The sequence below is a fragment of the Telmatherina bonti genome (assembly GCF_933228915.1).
Source record: "Telmatherina bonti genome assembly, chromosome: 3".
In the NCBI taxonomy this organism is placed as follows: Eukaryota; Metazoa; Chordata; class Actinopteri; order Atheriniformes; family Telmatherinidae; genus Telmatherina; species Telmatherina bonti.
Window position 1 is genome coordinate 40,161,640 of NC_136621.1, and position 9,303 is coordinate 40,170,942.

Genomic DNA, 9,303 nt, shown 5'->3' on the forward strand with positions numbered 1-9,303 from the left:
GAGGCTTCCTGCTGGCGAAGTTCCTGAGGAGACGATCTTCCACCTTTATTCCCTGCAGGACTTTTCTCCCAGCGTCGGCCTCCGTCCAGGATGGAAGCAGACGCTTCACAAGCTGGAGAACATTTTGCCGCTCTCACCTCCTGCTTTCAGCTAAACTCACACAGATGTGGTGAATCTGGCATCACATGGAGAGTTTTGTGACGTGTTTCCCTGAACAAACGCTGCTGCTGAACATGAGCGTGACACTCCAGGAGGGTGAAAATATGACACGTTTAACGTCACATCACAGAGCACACATCCTCATCTTTCCTTCTGAAGAAGCTTTTTATATGTTGATATGTTTTTTTCTCTCAGTGTTATTAAGCAAGAAATGATTGTTTTATTATCAACCCAAAACACATGTAATGTGATTTTTCTCCCAAACTGACCGGCTACATCCACAAATACACTTTAAATATGGAAAAATCTTTAAAACCCTACCTTTAATAACCAGAATTATTGACTAAAATTGGCACCAGTTGCCTCATAATGACTTATTGTCTGTAATTGTGCAAAAAATGTCCACTAAAAATCTGAGTTTATCACATAACAATATGGTTCAGTTGATGACATTAGATTTTATTTTAATTGTTATTATTTTATTCTCCACATAGCTGAGTTGATAAAATAAAAAAATGTTAATATCTTTATTGATTCGGGGTTAAAAGCAACAAATGTGACAACAGATGCAAGTTTAATCAGTTCAAAAAAGAAAGCGGATTAATTCTTCTTTTCTGACATCTGATAGTAAAGCAGAGTGCGAATTATTATTATTATTTTTTTGATAACTCAGACACAAGTTAATGTGCAATATAAGAAACATGGCTGTACTTTTACTATTGTAACATATGAAATAAAGGGAAGAATTGTGAATAATTCGAGCAATACATCAAAAAAATAAATAAATGAAAAGTGCAGAAATGAGGCAAAACATTTCTTCAGTCTGAGACAACGCAGTCTAAAGGAATATCGTGTAAATAGGATTGTTTGAGCTTTAGGATTTTTCATACAATTCAAAGACTTTACATATAATTTGTGTTTAAGATCAAATTATGGGAGCATTTCTGAACTTTACATTTGTGAATAAAAAATTAGGCTAAACATAAAAGAGGTTTCTACAGAGTTCTTCTTTCTTGTATTTAATCAGCAAACTAAATATGATTCCATGTCTATTTATAGATATTAGAGACAATGGAAAAATACCATTTAACCAGTTTTGTCATTTGGACCAGAAGGATTGTTCTACAGCACAAAAGAAAAAAAGACGATCAGTACTTTTAATATCTTTTTCACTAAATGAACAGAGATTTTCTTGAATTTTAAATAGTAACAGTAGTAGTTTCTTTGGACGGATAAATAAAGTTGATTATTTTCTGGACAGATATTATATATCGTTTATTTTCTAATGTGTCTCCTTTACTTTAGGAGCGACAGGAAAAGACAGGTACGTTGTTCTAAGCTTTCTTATCTCCTTTTTGTCAGATTTATGAATAATATTATTTTATTTCCAAGCCAGGGAACAATTAGCAGGTAAAACATTTTCTGATATTTTCTGTCTGTAATTGAAGCTCCTTGTATTGATGCGGCAATAAAAAGTTTTTAGAGATAAAAATGAAGCAGAGTTCAGATTATATAAACCTAACATGCACTTCCTGTCTCGTGCACCCCCCACCCCCCATCCTCTGCATCACTCTTATTGAATCTTTCCTCTCTGCAGTGCACAGTCATGGGTTCTCTGCGCGCATGCGCAGAATCGCATCCCGCTAATCAATAAATCTGGCCCGGATTGACCCACGTTATGAATCAAGGATCATTACGCTGTCCACCTAATAAAACCTCCAAAAACACGTCCACGGCACGCGCTGCTGCAGGACACACACACACACACACACACACACACCCACTAAATGGTCTCTTTAACCCGAGACAGAGCTGGTCCGGATCAGGCCTACCTGGCGCACCGTCCGCTCCTTTTCCGCCTTTTGGGAATCTTCATCTGGGACTTTACTGGGGCACAAAACGTTCTGGTCCAGAAAACCCACCGTTCCTCTGGAGGGGGGCCGGGGTTTGGGCCGCAGACTCCCGCAGGTCTAAACCACCATTTATCCGTCCTCTTCGGTCCCAGGTGGGCTCCCGATCCGGTCCGGTCGCTCCTCACACGGACAGGTCCGCGCGAAGCAGACCCGCTGCAAGACCCGGTCCAGAAGGGGAAGGAAGACCAAGTTGAGAGGTGCTCATCGCAACCTGTCCTGGTCCAGGTCCTCCTCCAGGTCTCCGATGCTGCAGCGGAGGAGGAGGAGGAGGGAGGGAGGGAGGGATGCGGACTGGTCCACCCTCCCTCCTGCTGGACCGGATTCCTGAATGAGACGCAGGACTTGGATGCAGAGACGGTGGAGGAGACCCGGCTGTCAGCAGCGGTGTGTGGGAGTCGGAACCTCCGGCCCAGCCTGTTTGTCCGCACTGCAGCTCTGCCTCCCCCAGCGTCAAGCACCGTCAGCATCCACAGCCTACATCCGGCCAGCTTTCAAATTAAAAGTCAGGTTCTGCGCTTTACAGCCAACATCCGGCCAGCTTTCAAATTAAAAGTCAGGTTCTGCGCTTTACAGCCAACATCCGGCCAGCTTTCAAATTAAAAGTCAGGTTCTGCGCTTTACAGCCAACATCCGGCCAGCTTTCAAATTAAAAGTCAGGTTCTGCGCTTTACAGCCAACATCCGGCCAGCTTTCAAATTAAAAGTCAGGTTCTGCGCTTTACAGCCAACATCCGGCCAGCTTTCAAATTAAAAGTCAGGTTCTGCGCTTTACAGCCAACATCCGGCCAGCTCTTTCAAATTAAAAGTCAGGTTCTGCGCTTTACAGCCACACATCCGGCCCGCTTTCAAATTAAAAGTCAGGTTCTGACTCGCTTTACAGCCAACATCCAGCCTGCTCTTTCAAATTAAAAGTCAGGTTCTGACTTGTTTTACAGCCAACATCCGGCCTGCTCTTTCAAATTAAAAGTCAGGTTCTGACTCGTTTTACAGCTGCACATCCGGCCTGCTCTTTCAAACTAAAAGTCAGGTTCTGCGCTTTACAGCCAACATCCGGCCCCGCTTTCAAATTAAAAGTCAGGTTCTGCGCTTTACAGCCAACATCCGGCCAGCTTTCAAATTAAAAGTCAGGTTCTGCGCTTTACAGCCAACATCCGGCCAGCTTTCAAATTAAAAGTCAGGTTCTGCGCTTTACAGCCACACATCCGGCCCGCTTTCAAATTAAAAGTCAGGTTCTGACTCGCTTTACAGCCAACATCCAGCCTGCTCTTTCAAATTAAAAGTCAGGTTCTGACTTGTTTTACAGCCAACATCCGGCCTGCTCTTTCAAATTAAAAGTCAGGTTCTGACTCGTTTTACAGCTGCTCATCCGGCCTGCTCTTTCAAACTAAAAGTCAGGTTCTGCGCTTTACAGCCATCATCCGGCCCCGCTTTCAAATTAAAAGTCAGGTTCTGACTCGCTTTACAGCCACACATCCAGCCCTCTCTTTCAAATTAAAGGTCAGGTTCTGACTCGTTTTACAGCTGCACATCCGGCCTGCTCTTTCAAATTAAAAGTCAGGTTCTGCGCTTTACAGCCAACATCCGGCCCCGCTTTCAAATTAAAAGTCAGGTTCTGACTCGCTTTACAGCCACACATCCAGCCCTCTCTTTCAAATTAAAGGTCAGGTTCTGACTCGTTTTACAGCCAACATCCGGCCTGCTCTTTCAAATTAAAAGTCAGGATCTCACTCGTTTCACAGCCGCACATCCGGCCCGCTCTTTCAAATTAAAAGTCAGGTTGCCACTTCTGACTCGTTTTACAGCCGCCTACTAATGCAGGACCAACAAAACTTGAAACACTGACATGACAAATCAGGTAGCTAAAGCCATAACATGTTTTAATAAAGCTAACAGCTAAACTAGAAGAGAGTTAAGAAGGAATCCATTTTACTCGTATAGACTGTATATAAAAGATGGGTGGAGGCTCAGTGTTTCCGAAGAGCTACATAGAAGCTTATTGGGCGATTCCTACCATCACCATCTTTGCAGCGCAATGCCTGTCACCAGAAAATACAAAACTGGGCAAAGAGGTGGAGCTGAGAGGGGGGCTGTGGGCATCATGGTGGATGATGGCAAGCGAGCTGCCTGTAGCTAAGAGCTAACCAGCTAACTCGAAGCTAACAGCAGCTAACAAAGGTAAGTTGACTAAAGCTAAGTCACGTTGTTAACCAGTTAAAAACTGTGGTTGTTCTACGTTTGTCTCACTTGAAGTGGGATACCAGGTACCTGTCAATCAAAAGGACACGGCAGGTAGTTCCAGCCGCTGCATCAACTCAGAGAAAAGTTGTGAGCATCGATAATACCGCCGTCTGAAACTAAAGAATCCCAACCAGCTGTAGAAATGTTCACGTGATGTGAGCTGATACGGGTAGTAATGTTTAAAATAAACTACACATTCTGAACTACTCACAAGTTTTCATGGAGAAATGTTCTGCCCTATAAACCACAATATAGTTTCAATTTTAAAAAAAAAAAGTATCATTTATCGGACTGTTTATTCAATCCACTGTTTCTTCACAAGCACAGATGAAGCGTTATCTGATCCGCTCTCGTGTTCATTGATCACAGCTTGCAGCTTCGCTTTCAGACAGCAGACTTGTGTTTCCTTCCAGTAAACAAATTCCAGACGTCCAACCTATTATACTGATTTCCAGGTCATACCTGCGCCTCCTCTTCCTCCCTCTGATGCTCAGTCAGACAACAGCAACACCAGACACTTTCTCATCACACAGACTGTATAATGTTGTACTTTGATCAGTAACTACGCCACAACACCAGTCAGACAGCAAGAAAACATCACTTCATCAGAAAATGTGGTGGCGAGACAGATTCCTGCGTATAAGGAAACTCTGATGTGGTTTGCAGGACCGAAGTTACACATTTTATACGAAAATACTCTACAAAATGCACATTGGGTACTTTGCCTTATACAAAAATACAAAATGATGAAATGTACGTCGGCAGGCGGCTAAATATGCAGATGAAGGGAAACACAGGAAGGAAAAGCAGGCGCTGCTAAAGGAAATCATAAATGAAGCTCCTTTATTTAGCGTTTAGAGAATTTGACCAGCTGACAGTAAATAATTCGGGGTAATTTCTGTCAATAACAAAGGTTCCATATGGAATATCAAATATCCAAAGGGATAAATATTTTACACATCTGTAGTAAGAAAGTCCCCCTCGTCTAACAGTGGAGGCTTCAGCACGGGATAAAGACTAGATTTACTTATATGTTGCACTTGGATAAAAAGGTAGTTAGACATATCTCTTCAGTTTTAGTACATTTTTACACTTTAGACTAATTTTAGACATTTTGAGAAAATTCAAAGCTCTTCAGCTGAATGACAGAAACACAATTAATTTAATTAAAAAGCTCGTCTCCACGACAACAGAAGAGACGGTCAAACTTTATTTCATGTTACTGAGTCTTTTTTTTGTTTTGTATTTTTACACGCTGACACTGGCTACGGTTACATGATGCTTTTTAATTCGGAATTAACATATTCTACGAGTTTAGTTGCTTCCTGATGTGTCAATCCAATATGCGTGCGTGATAAAGCGAAGCATTTAGTAAATAAAATGTATTACAGTAGTGTAAAATGTTCCAGTTACAACATCAGGTGTGTTGTTTATCTTCTACTGGAAATAAAAATCTGAGTTATTTACAACCTACCAACTATTTTACAATTATGTACATTTTACGGAATGTTTTCATTTTTATTTGGACACTTTACAGATAATAAATATTCCACGACTGAGGACACAATTATTACTGATCAAACTCAAAAGATCCTCTTATGCTTTATTTATTTATAAATGACCAACATCGTCTTGGTTAGTAGGTGAGTGAGGTACTGGAAGCTGTTAAATCCCACCCTTTCAGCAGCCCTGAACGCCTCATCACTACCTGGACTCACCGTGAGGCCTGTTGTTTCGTTACTCTGTTTCTCACCTCGACAAATGAGCATTTTCCATACAAGAATCTGATTTAGGATAAAAAAACAAACAAACAAACAAACAAACAAATAAAATATTAAACTGGATATTCTTTAGATATTAGGGACCCAACATGAAGCCTTTGGCCTCACACACACACACACACACATACAAACACGCGCAAACCTTTTCACTCCTCAGCATCGCGTCGCTTTGGCTCGTTACTCTGCATCTCATGCGACTGATTATTGGTCTGTTTGTCTTACCTGGACGTTGTTTTCCGTCCGAACGACATGGAACCGAGCAGGTTCATCTCCCTGTGCTCCATCTCCACAGCATCAGCACCACACGCACACGCACTAACACGCGGTTATTTGGCGTCTCAGTGCTGACAGCTGCTCTACAGCGACCCCTGCTGGATAGGGGTTCAACTACACTCCACATGTACAAGCTTAAGATTTCTTATTACTACAAGATTAGAAATAAAAACATCTTTTAAATATGTATTAATAATCATTTACTAACCATTAACGACATAATATATATATATATATATATATATATATATATATATATATATATATATATATATATATATATATATATATATATATATATATATATATATATATATATATAAAAGTGCTACACAGTGTACAAAATACACTGTATAACTTACTTTTATGATAAAACATTAACTGTCATGCAGGTGTGGCATTAAACACAAGAACAGGACATTTATAGTGGGAAACTATAAATCTGGCAATAATTATATTGCCAGGTTATAATATAATTAATATTTACAATAATTATTTTATTATATTATATAATATAGTGTTATTATTATTATCATTATTATTATTATTGTTAATATTATAATTATTTAATAATAACTATAATTCTGGCAATCATTTTAGAAAAGTTATAATAAAGTTTAAAAAGAATAGTCGTTATAAGAAATAGCTGTTCAATTTACACCATAATTATATATGCAGGGGCGCCACCAGGACATTTGGGCCCTATGAAAGACAATGGCATCGACCCCACCACTTGATGGCAAATTTCAGATTTTTGTTTTTGCTTGAATTACTTTGAGCTGATAAAAATATAACTTTTTATGGGAATAATAAAGATCTAGGGCTGTGTTTAACCCTTTATGGGCCAAGTGACCACTTTTTAGCACTTTTTTTTCTATCATATTCAGTATGAAACTTTTTTTTGTTTGTTTGTTAATGTAACAACAGAATGGAAGTCTTGGTTCATACCAGGACAGTTTTAGGTTAAAATGTCTCATTTCAAGGTATTTCTTTGAGTGCCCTATAAAGTGTTGAATCACAGTCCATACATCTAACAATTTATTTTAATATTAATGGTTTATCAATTTACATTACTGCTATATTACTACTATATATTTTCTTTTTGGGCCCCTATCAAGTCGTGGGGCTCTTTAGAATCTTCCTAACTCCCCCCCCCCCCGTATGGCGCCTCTGTATATGTAATATTCACAAAGAAACTAAAGGTTTCTGTATTAGTTGTGGTTAGTCTGGAAAGAATTTACATTACTTTTACAGCACTAATGCAGTCTGCTGTTTTTACATACCACATTGCTAAGTAAAGTTTGTATTAAATTAACATCCACAGATTATATCTGTTGGAATTAATCTGACAGGCCTCTTCAACTCCTGTTTTCATGTCTTTGTTTCCTTAAACTTCAGAAATGTGTCAAATTTGTTTTGGCAAACTGTAATAGGCCCAACTTGTTTTTAAAATTTGCCAGTGATTGACATGTAAGTGACTAGCATTATTTAACAGTAGCATGATAAGCATGTAGTAGTGTGACATGTTTAGCATGTAACACTGGGAAGCTATTAGCATGTAACAGTGTGAAGTGATTGATTAGCATATAAAGTGGTTAGCATAGATGTAGCAATATTGAAGTGGCTAGCATGCAAATTGTTATGTAACAGTGAAGTGAATGGTTAGCATCTAGTAAGATGGTTAGCATGTAGCACTGTAAAGTCATAAGCATGACACTGCAAAGTGGCTAGCATGATGAATTGTAAAATGGTTAGTATGCAGCAATGTGTACTGTTAGCATGTAGCAGTGAAATGTAATTATTCATTCATTTTCTAAACCGCTTAATCCAATTCAGGGTCGTGGGGAAGCTGGAGCCTATCCCAGCTGGCTTTGGGCGACAGGCAGGGTACACCCTGGACAGCTCGCCAGTCCATTGCAGGGCCACACACAGAGAGATGAACAACCACTCACACTCACACTCATTCCTAGGCAATTTAGAGTAACCAATTAACCTAACATGCATGTCTTTGGATGGTGGGAGGAAGCCGGGGTACCCGGAGAGAACCCATGCATACACGAGGAGAACATGCAAACTCCACACAGAAAGGCCACTGACCAAACCCCTCCCCACCCAAGGACCGAACCAGTGACCTTCTTGCTGTGAGGCCACAGTGCTAACCACTGTTCCACTGTGCAGCCCAAAATGTGATTAGCATCTAGTAAATCGGTTAGCATGTAGCACTGTAAAGTCATAAAGTGGATAGCATGATGAATTGTAAAATGTAGTAAAATGGTTAGCATGTAGCACTGTAAAGTCATAAGCATGACACAGCAAAGTGGGTTAATTTGTAGTAATTTTAGGATCTCATGCCACCAGTTTTTCCCTGCAGCCGTCAGCCTGCTGAACAGCGTCCCATCTCCAAGTTACCAGACCTGTCTGAGGTCATCTGAGATGTAAACATACAAACCAAACTTCCACAGAAAAACTGAAACCACAAACATTTCAGGAACTAAAGTCAATGTAACATGGTTAGCAGGTAGCTTTTTATACTTTGCATCTGTTTTGATTGTGGTTGTTAATGTTCCCACAAAAGTGTTTCTGATGAGTTTAAGCTTCTAACTATATTTAATAGTTTAGTTATAGAAAAAAAAAAATGTAAATGGCTAGTTTCCCTTTCACAGAATTCTCTAGCATTACACTAGCATCTTGTAAACTACCTACTATCAAATGTTTTTCCCCCTCCAAACATGTTGCCCTTGCAAATAAAAATTAAAATAAATTTAAGCTAAAGGTGTACGATTGTCAAAGCAAACAGGTGAAATGACCGTTAGTCATGCTGCCCTAAGCTTTACCTCCGACTCGGGCTCAGGTGCAGATACTTTGTTATAATATACCAGAATTTTTTTTTTTTCTTGATTGATTTTTCACATTTAATAAAGCTCTTTACATGTATCTACT